The sequence below is a fragment of the Microtus ochrogaster genome, unplaced genomic scaffold, assembly GCF_000317375.1.
Source record: "Microtus ochrogaster isolate Prairie Vole_2 unplaced genomic scaffold, MicOch1.0 UNK114, whole genome shotgun sequence".
Lineage (NCBI taxonomy): Eukaryota > Metazoa > Chordata > Mammalia > Rodentia > Cricetidae > Microtus > Microtus ochrogaster.
In genome coordinates this window covers 540,349-550,045 of record NW_004949212.1, presented here as the reverse complement: position 1 = coordinate 550,045, position 9,697 = coordinate 540,349, and the positions used below count along the sequence as shown (strand labels likewise).

The window sequence follows — 9,697 nt, the reverse complement described above, 5'->3', positions numbered from 1 at the left end:
AGAAAATCTTAACTAACATGACTACAAACTTGACTATTATGATTATCTATTAACAAGCTTACATTTTAAGTGAACTACATAATCACAATATAACAAAATTGACCTTAAATCTCTATCAATAAAGCGAAATCTATACTAATACAAATTATTCATATCTATATCACTCACCTTCCTAGACCTGGATGGAGGGGAGAGAACCTTGGACTTCCCACAGGGCAGGAAACCCTGACTGCTCTTTTGACTGAAGAGGGAGGGGGGTGGTGGTGGGGAAGAAGGAAGGAAATGAGAGGTGGAAATTTTTTAAAAACAAAAAAAGTAAAAAAAAGTTTCTCAGCAGTGTGATTCTTTCTCATGATTTTAAAAGTGATAACACATACAAAGGTTTTACAACATTGGCTAAATTTGTATTGTTTCTATTAAGTATGTGTTCTTTCATGGATGTAAAGACTTCTGTGACATACAAAGCCTTTACTACATTGATTGTATTTATAAGGTTTCTCTACAGTATGTGTTCTTTTCTGATGTTGGAGAACACTGACATATAAAATGGTTTTACTGTATTGATTACATTGATAAGAATTCTCTCCAATATGTTTTCTTTCATGCATTTGGAGTTTAGAGCATCATGAAAAACCTTTATCACATTGACTGCACTAAAGAGCTTCTTCGTCTATGTGTTCACTTATGTCTATGAAGTATTGCAAAAGCCTTACTGCATTGATTACATTAATAAGACTTCTTTCCATCATGTGTTTTTTTTTTATTATTTTGGTTCCTACTAAGTTGTGAAAAAACTTTACCACATTGATTACATTCATAGGTTTTATCTTCAGTATATGTTCTTTTATGAAGTTAGAGATGACTGACCTATGAAATGGCTTTACCACATTGATTATATTCATAGTGTTTTTCTCTAGTATGTGTTCTTTTGTGTATCTGGAGGTGAGAGTGCCTTGAAAAAGCCTTATCACATTGATTACATACAAAGGGCCTCTCTCCAGTATGTGTTCTGTTATGTCTGTGAAGCTCACCATGGCTTGCAAAAGCTTTATCACATTGATTACATTGATAAGGTTTCTCTCCAGTATGTGTTCTTTGATGTACTAGGAGATTACAATTCTGTGAAAAGGCTTTATCACATTGATTACATTTGTAGGGTTTCTCGCCAGTATGTGTCCTTTGATGTACTCGGAGATTACTGTTCTGTGAAAATGTTTTATCACATTGATCACATGCGTAGGGTTTCTCACCAGTATGTGTTCTTTTATGCACTTGAAGATGATGGTGATATGCAAAGACTTTACCACATTCATTACATTCATAGGGTTTTTCACCATTATGTGTTTTTTTGTGTATTTGGAGTTTATACTTTCGTGAAAAAGCTTTATCACATTGATTACATTCAAAAGTATGTCTTCTTTTATGTTTTTGAAGCTGAACATGACTGACAAGAGCTTTACTGCATTGATTACATTCATGGGGTTTCCCTATAGCATGTGTTCTTTTAAGTATCTGGGGATGACTGGGACATGTAGACACTTCATCATATTGAATACCATCATATGGTTTCTGTCCTGCAGGAATTTTTTCACATCCTTGAAGATGACTGCAACATGAAAAGGCTTTAACACATTGAGTATATTCACAGGGTTTCTTTCCAGTATGGCTTCTTTCATACCTGCAAAGAAAATTGGCAGAGGAAAAGCTTTCCACACACATTAAACAGATGAATCTTAGTATCTGTATGAATTAATTTTATTATTTTGTCTAATTGTAAAGAATACTCAGATTTTAAGTTTTGTATTCATGGTACACTACTTCATTAAGTAGTGTTTTGTGTCTTTGAAGAACCTATAATGATAAGAGCCTTTATTTCATGCCCACATTTATGGAATCTTTTCATATGATTTTTTTAATATTTGAACGGAACTGGAGCAACTCAGTTTTAAATAAACATTACCATATGTATTACATTGTTATGTTATTTTATAGTGCAATACATAATACACAAGTAAGTGTACCAGGACTAACAAAAGTAACTAAACAGTCCAAAATTCATAGGACTGATTTTCATTGTATGTTGATGTCTTCCAAATGAAGTTGGAAAAGCAATTAAATATAAACTAGTATCATATTCAAAAAGTCTAATCAATATTGGAATATCAAATATCTTTTATATCTTCTCATTATTCTGAGAGAGATGCAGTCATTTTTCCATATCCCTATGGTCACTTGTTTGTATCCAGAGTGACATATGATATTCTTATTAAAGGAAGAACAAATAAAAGGTTTCTCCACTGAATTCACACAGTTTGACTTTCTATTCCTCACAAATATGTGGTATAGAGATTAAGATTTCTTCACAAGAGGTTTTTTAAGTCTCATAAACTAACCCTTCCAATACGGTCAGCAAAGTAACAAGTATATGAATGACACTAGTACCTTTTATTTCTTTGACAGATTTGGATATATAATTCTCATCTAGTCAATCTGTATACCTTGTTCAGTTTCAGAGTGGTATAAAACTAAATGAATTGGCAGTTCTACAGCATAGTTCCCATGGGGCTATGATTCTTTTTTTGTTTGTTTGTTTGTTTGTTTTTTGTTGTTTTGTTTTTGATTTTCGAGACAAGGTTTCTCTGTAGCTTTTTGGTTCCTGCCCTGGAACTAGCTCTTGTAGACCAGGCTGGTCTCGAACTCACAGAGATCCGCCTGCCTCTGCCTCCCGAGTGCTGGGATTAAAGGTGTGCGCCACCACCACCCGGAGGGGCTATGATTCAAATGGTGGTATTAGATAAGTCATTGTTTACTTGTCTTGGTTTTTAGAGGTAAGCCCTAAAAATACAGATTAGCTACCTAATAAGCAAGCATATGATTTGGTGAGAAATTAATAATCATCAATATATGTTAAACTTATTAATACTGTTGCTTTTCTTTACCTCTTCTGGGACAAATTTTTTCAAAGACAAATTCATATCAAGTTGCACATAAAAATTACCTTCCATGTCTTCTAGCACTTTGACAATGATCTTCAAAATTATGGTTTTCCCAACTGTAGCCTAAAATATAGTTCCAGAAAATGTATAATATATTATTATTGGAAATTGTTCAAAATTTAATATCTTAAGTAAAGTTATTCACCTTATTCTTACACTTTCTCAATCAAATACACAAGAGTATCAATAACCAAGACACAGTTGTCCCCTTAATTTAAAACGTGAAGGAAAATTCACAGTCTTACCTATAGAAGTGAGGTTTCTGTACGTCTCCAGCATCACATCTTTGTAGAGACTCTTCTGAGAAGGATTCAACAAAGCCCACTCATCTAAAGTGAAGTCGATGTGCACATCTTCATAGGTCACTGCATTCTAGAATAATCCAACCAATGATAAAATAATGTGTGATTCTGCCTTTGTAACTGGATACTTCTTTCAAATAATATATTCATATAATTCTGATGCTTCCCTCATTTCTTCCATAATGAAGGCATTATAATGGAAGCACCAAGTCACATTAGAAGGAAAATGAATAGGAAGGAGTTTCACATGTGCCATTTCTAGGCCCTTTAAATAGGATACAGCCTTGAAGAAGAAGTGCCAATGAGCACACATACAGAGAGAGATATGCAAACAGATAAATGCTACTGAGAATTCATCAGAGAAATAGTATGGACAATTATTATCTAGAAAAGAGATAGGAAACTTGGATATATTTTCTCATGCCTTTAATACCAGCACTCAATGTAAAAGCAGATGAATTAAATTGAGTTGGGTGCCAATCAAAACCTATGCAGTGAGTACAGGTAAGCCAGAGTTACAAATAATAAAACATCTTCTCCACCTAAAAAACATCATTCAAACAAAAAATGTAAAAAGAAATCAGATGTCTTTACTGAGGTTCCTACAAAAAGTTTTGTATTCACTCTAGATTTGCATTCATTTTCCAGAACCTGCAATGGCTCAGTTTAAACTGTAACATAATAAGATCTTGCTAAAAGATCTTATTTGCATGTTTAAACAGTTACAAATGGTCCAAAAAACATCAGCACTATAAATGTTGATTATAAATGACATAGGGCAGGAGAGATGGCTCAGAAATTAAAAGGTCTTGCTGGTCTGCAGATAGGAAGGGTCAATTCCCAGTACTGACATCAGGCTTATAACTATCCATTACTTCAACTTTGTGGGTTCTGAGGCCTCTTATGACTACTCTGAGTAACATGCACACATACGGTACATATCCATGAATGTAGGCAAAAACTCTTATTCATTCAATAGAATTGAAACAAAAATAACAGGCAGGTAGAATGTCATACACCTGCAATAATGAAGAAGGCACAGGTTTTAATGTCATGGATACTGTTATCCTCAGAAAGAGAATGATACTCTCCACCAAACTTCAAAATTCAAGATATGGGTGAAGTTCAGCATACCAAAATATAATTAAAATGTACAAAAATCTACATTCCAGGCTCATTAGCCAATATTAAATACATAAAAACAAGTATGTTGTTCCACCATTAATCCCTCTGTTGTGAATCTCTGAGTTCAGGTCAGCATGGTCTCAGGAGCTCCTTTCAGAACAGCCAGAGATATACAGAAAAGCATTGTCTTTAAAAATAAAACTTAAAACAAAAAATTAAAATAAAAATCAAGATAACACAAAGGGTTAACAATGAATAACAATTGTGTCAATTGTATGTTTTGTCATTTAGTTATACAGTCATGACAGCAAAACACAAATAACCAGAAATAAGTTGAGGCTTTAAACGTGTAAATCTTATCCCCAATGAGTAATTTCATCAAAATGACTCCTCCCACTAAAGGTTTGACAAAAAAAAAAAAAAAACAAAGAAGAGCATAAAGGAGAGACAGATGTTCTAATGCTTCATTCTATCTGGGATCTTTTTCTTCAATCAACTACATTATGACCCAGATCCCAGAATGTTCACAGTCATCTCATGATGGAAAAGTATTTAGTTAACTTCAATGATTGTCATAGGCTAGGACAGTCCCTAAAATGTTTAAATATCAAGTTTCTTAAAACACTCATGATAGTGACTTATTTGGCCATAACCATTCCTAAGAAGTCATACCTGCTAACAGTGCCATTCCCTAGGAGATTATGGGGACCACTTACATACGAACTATCACAGTTGTATAGATGAATCTTGAGGCAGATAAACTCCCAATTATCTGAGGAACTACCATATTTTGATAGTGGCCTTAAGCTTTGTATTTCCAGCAGCAATGGAGGAGTCTTCTCCTTGCTCCACATCCTTGCCTGAATGAGTTGTCCCTTATGTTATTAAATCTAGTAATTCTGTGTGGCATAAGGTGAATTCTAAAAGATGTTTTAATTTACATTTTTGATGGTTATGAATGTTGAACATTTAGTTAAATGTTTCTAAGCCACTTTAGATTTAGCTATTTAGAATTCTTTGTTTAGATCTGCACCACATTTTTATTCATTAATTTATTTGTTGATGGGTAGCTTCTTGCATTTTTTTCCTTCTCAGCAAGTAAAGCCAACCACATAGACTAACATGTTATATACTCATTGTAAGTGGATATTAGCTGTTGAGTAAAGAATAATTACAGTACAATCCACAGACCCAGATAGGGTAATTAGCAAGAAAGGGTACAGCACGGGGTGCATTGATCTTCCATGAGAAGAGAAAATAGACTAGATTTTGTGGGTGAATTCACAGCAAGAATAGAAAGGATCATGGGAGTAAATGGAGGGACAGAGCAGGAAAGCAAAGGGAGAGATGGCTGGAATAGCAAAGCTTTCAAGGAGTGATGTTGAAACAATGCATAGCAACCCTCTGAAAGCTTTGAGGGTGACTCTGGTAAGGAATCCTTGTAACTCATCATATAGAGCCTGAACGGTCATCTTCTGAAATCACCTACAACTCCCAGTTGTGGGAGTAGGAAACTTAGCCAACCCTAAAATATTTGAAACACACTTGTCTGTCTGGAAGTTATACAGGGAAATGGTGGCTCAAGGTTGGTATAGTGGCAAACCAATGACTGGCCTAAACTGAAGCACAATGTTGCCAGGATGATCATATAGTTCAGTAGGAATCAGTAGCTAGATGACTCAGAGAACCAAATACAAGTAACAAAAAAGAAAAAAAAATCAATATAATGATACCTAACTCTATGTTCAATGGCTCTTCAGGTCTCCTACTGTATTCAGCTATGTTGAGTGCAACACTTTTTGTTTCTTGGGCTGGTTCCACTTCTCATTAACAGCTCATCTTGGCAGGTAACCTATGACCCTGGCATCTCTAACATCTTGGGTAATTAAAAAATTCCAGTATTCCAATATCTTAGATTCATTCATGATCTTCTGGACTTTTTCACAGGTCTTGTGTCAATACACTGTCTCTGCCTTCTGCAGTGCACACAGCTGGTCTTCTAGAATCTGACTGGTTAAATTCCACTGCCACTGCTGTTTTGGTGATCATTTCACAGTACTGGCATCTAAAAACACTGGGGCCTTTTGATGCAACTGGGCTACACTTTCACCAGTAGTCTCTCATAGGCTCTTCTCAGGGTGCCACATCTCTACTTCTCGGCATAACATTCACAGTTTTGGGCATTTAACTGCCAATGAGTCTGCACCTTCAGTGATGTCCTTTCCTGGCCTCTCACAGTGCCGAGTCTTACATCCATCAACCTTCAAAACCAATACCACCTGGGTGAGACACATTACAAACTCCATCTATCAGCATGAGGTACAACCTTGGCTACCTCTGGAAGACAGCTTCTCTGTGCTCTTAGGAAACACTTCCCAGACATTTTCACATCAGTGATGCTGGTCCCTTAATCATCACTGATTTCTTAGCTCTGGCCAACCAGCATCAAGTACCCAGCAAAACAAAATTTCATTTAAATACTTCTGATAACTTGATCATCCAGCTGATATTTTAGCCCCAGCTAACCAGAACCAGAGGATCTGAACATATTTCTTCTATCCTTAGCTCTCAAACCAGAACCACAAGGCCAAATCTGTCAGGTTCTGTTGCTTACTAGGGCTGGAACATGGCCACTTGTTTAATGACACCAGCTTTCTGTCTCTCACTGCTTAAGCTTGGCTCTCTTGAAACTTGCTCAGTAGACTAGACTGGCCTTGAACTAATGGAGATTTGCCTGCCTCTGTGTTCTGCCTGCTAAGATTAAAAGCACGTGCCACCACCCACTCGGATCACCACTCCCTTTATTTCTTCATCTGTTTATGTCCTTGAACAGAGGATTTAATTGCATTCCACTTTCAAGAGCCCCCTTTCTCCTCAAGTATTTTTCCTTGATCAGCTGCTCCTTTCATTATATATCTTCAGTAGAGTTACCACTAATATCCACATGAAAGAGTCTATCCTAGGCTGTTTTGAGATTTTTTTTTTCTGCCAACGGTATTAATCAAAAGTCTTCACTTTAGTCTCAGACTGATTCTTTGGACCAAGACAAAATTCAGCCACTTCCTTCACCAAAATGTCATGAGAATGGTTTGTAGGCAACATACAAAAATCCTACTCTGGGGGCTGGAGAGATGGCTCAGTGGTTAAGAGCATTGCCTGCTCTACCAAAGGTCCTAAGTTCAATTCCCAGCAACCACATGGTGGCTCACAACCATATGTAATGGGGTCTGGTGTCCTCTTCTGGCCAGCAGGCATATACACAGACAGAATATTGTATACATAATAAATAAATAGATATTAAAAAAATCCTACTGATATTGATAGAGGTGTTTCCCAACATTTCACATCATTATCAAGGTTTCCCATGCTCCTAATATGACCCAGTATGAAGTGTTTAATGCATTTAATACCTTTCCTAAGCCAAAGTCCAAAAGTCCATCTTATTCCAAGCAAAACTATGGTCACATTTATCAGAGCAATACCCCAGTGCCTGGAACCAACTTTTGTTTTAGTTAAGTTTTTATTTCTGTGAAGAGACACCAAGACCACAGAAATTCTGAAGAAAAAAAAATACTTAATTGAGGTGGCTCACTTACAATTACAGAGGTTGAGGCAATTATCATCATGGCTTGGGACATGTACACAGGCTATGTATGTATGTAGTGCTGGAACTGAGAGTTCATATATGTTGACTCAGAGACAACAGGAAGTTATCTGTCACACTGGGAAGTATCCTAAGAATAAGATACTTCAACAACTGACAGTGACACACTTCCTCTAACAAGGGCGTGTTCACTCCAAAATAACCACACTTCTACTATTGCCACCCTTTAAGAGATTATGGGGTCCAACTACATTCAAACTACCACAGTGGTATAGCTCATTCTTGATGTCAATAGATTCCCAATTATCTGAGGAACTGCCATATTGATTTCTATAGTGGCTATAAAGGTTTCTGCTCCAAGCAGCACTGGAGGAATGTTCCCCTTTTCTACATCCTTGTCAGCATAAGCTGTCATTTGTGTTATTGATCCTAGCCATTCTGGCAGGTATGAAAGTAAGTCTTAAAGGAGTTTTGATTTGCATTTCCTTGTTGTCTATGGATGTCAAACCTTTATTTAATTGTTCTTAAGCCAGTTTAAAGTTACCTATTTAGAATTCTTTGTTTTGATCTGTACCACATTTTTATTGGATTATTTGATTTGGTGGTATCTAGTTTCCTGACTTCATTTTATTCTGAGCAAGTAAATTTGAAACCACATTAACAACCATAATGCATACTCACTTGTAAGTAGATTTTAGTTGTCAAGTAAAGAATAATCACAGTACGATCCACAGACCCAGAGAGGGTAAGTAACAAACACTGATGTAGCAGGGGACGCACTGATCTTCCATGGGAAGAGAAAATAGACTAGATTTTATGGGTGGACTGGGAGCAGCAACAGGAAGGATCAGTGGAGGGACAGAGGAAGAGAATATAGGGAGAGGCAACTAGAATAAGAAAGGTTTTAGGGTTAATGTGGAAGCCTAGTGCATTGGAAAATTTTACAAACTATGAGGATGACCCTAGTGAGGACTAGGGTCCCAGTAACTAAGAACATGAAACCTGAACAAATCATCATCTGTAATCACATATAGCTATCTCCCAATGGTGGGATTAGGAAAAAAAAGCCAGTCATAAAATATTCAACACACATTTGTTCTGTCTGGAAGTTATACCAGGGAATGGGCTTAAATTGGTGTAGTGGCAAAGCTATGACTGAACAAACTTGAGGCCCAAGCCTAAAGAGGAAACTAACACCCAACATTGCCTGGATGGCAAGGAACAAGGAGTTAGATGGCTCAGAGATTTAGAGCAGAACAAAATCCAAGTAATAAAAAAAAGAAAAAATGACCAATACAATGATTGCTAGATCAATTCTGATACAATCATAGACTGGGTCCTAGCCTAATTGTCAACAGAGGGGCTTTCTCTAGCAGCTGATTGTAGCAGATGCAAAGATCTTCACCCAAGCACTAACTGGAGCTCTTGGAATCCTGCCAAAATTTGGGAGGGAGATTATAGAAACCATAGGTGTAAAGGACACCAGAAGAACACAGCCCACAGAAAGAACTAAGCAGGGATTATATGGGCTCACAGAGCCTTAAACAGCAATTATGGATCTTGCAGAGTCTGGATCCTGGCCTCTGTATGGATGTTGTGGTTGCTTAGCTTGATATTTTTCTGCAACTCCTAATAGTAGGAGTGTGGGTGTTTTTCACACTTTTGCCTGC

General features: G+C 36.7%; 1 pseudogene; it reads right to left on the bottom strand.

Moving 5' to 3' along the window:
- Positions 1–678: 678 nt before the first annotated feature.
- Positions 679–8,442, bottom strand: LOC101998581 (annotated as a pseudogene).
- Positions 8,443–9,697: the final 1,255 nt, after the last annotated feature.